Raw genomic sequence first — 1,034 nt, forward strand, 5'->3', positions numbered from 1 at the left:
GTAATGAGGAACACATAACCGATCTAGCTCCACACACACATTTGAGTTCTGAGACATTTGCCTTAATTCTATGTGAAAGATTGTTGAGATAGTCTTGGTGGGTGTAACCCTTGGGGGTTGAGTAGTAATGTGTCACTTTTGTGAGAATTCAGAATTGTGTTTGATTGTTTTTGTTTGAATTTCGATCTTTATGCAATATTCATCTCAATTAATTTTCACTATTTTGCTCAAGGATTAACAAAATGCTAGTTGGGGGGTGTGATTGAGTTGAATTATTGCATTTTTAATGCTTTTGGAACCAATATATATTAATTCTTTCATTACTTTATCATTGGTTTTATATGGAAAAATGAATAAATCAAAGTTGTGATTTTAATTGATTAAAAGCATGAATTTCTGCTCTAATTTTATCAACTGTTGATTAATATGGATTATGGTACATTTCGCTCGAGCGGCGGCTTCTGGCCGCTCGAGCGAAGTCGGGCAGATTCAAACGCTCGACTTTCGCTCGACAGTGGGCTTGAGCGAGATGCGGGAAAAGAGATCGCTCGAGCGGAGGCATTTGGCCGCTCGAGCGAATTCAGGCAGAGTCGAACGCTCGATATTCGCTCGACAGGCCGCTCGAGCGAATTTAGGCAGAGTTGAACTCTCGATGTTCGCTCGACACTCAGCTCGAGCGAATATCGCATTTTTACAGATCAGGGTTTATTCCGCCGTCAGAGTATATATATGTTTTTTTTTTACATCTTAGGACGACACTTAGGGCTGGAAAACTCGGTTTTGAGTAGAGAAACACTTAGAATTCATTTTTCCTTTGATTTTCGTTCAGATTCGAAGAGGGGAATTCATTCAATCGATCATTCACGCAGCTACACAATTTCCACTGGATCATTCACTCACACTGCAGTAGATTGAAGAACTCTTTGAGGGGTCCAATTGTCACTGCAGCTCAGCCTCCTCCACCGCTTCGAATCTTCATCTCCATTCAACTGGCTTGATCTTTTCAATTCCCTACTTGCTATTTCATTTCAGTT

The sequence above is a fragment of the Carya illinoinensis genome, chromosome 5 (genome assembly GCF_018687715.1).
Source record: "Carya illinoinensis cultivar Pawnee chromosome 5, C.illinoinensisPawnee_v1, whole genome shotgun sequence".
NCBI classification, from domain to species: domain Eukaryota; kingdom Viridiplantae; phylum Streptophyta; class Magnoliopsida; order Fagales; family Juglandaceae; genus Carya; species Carya illinoinensis.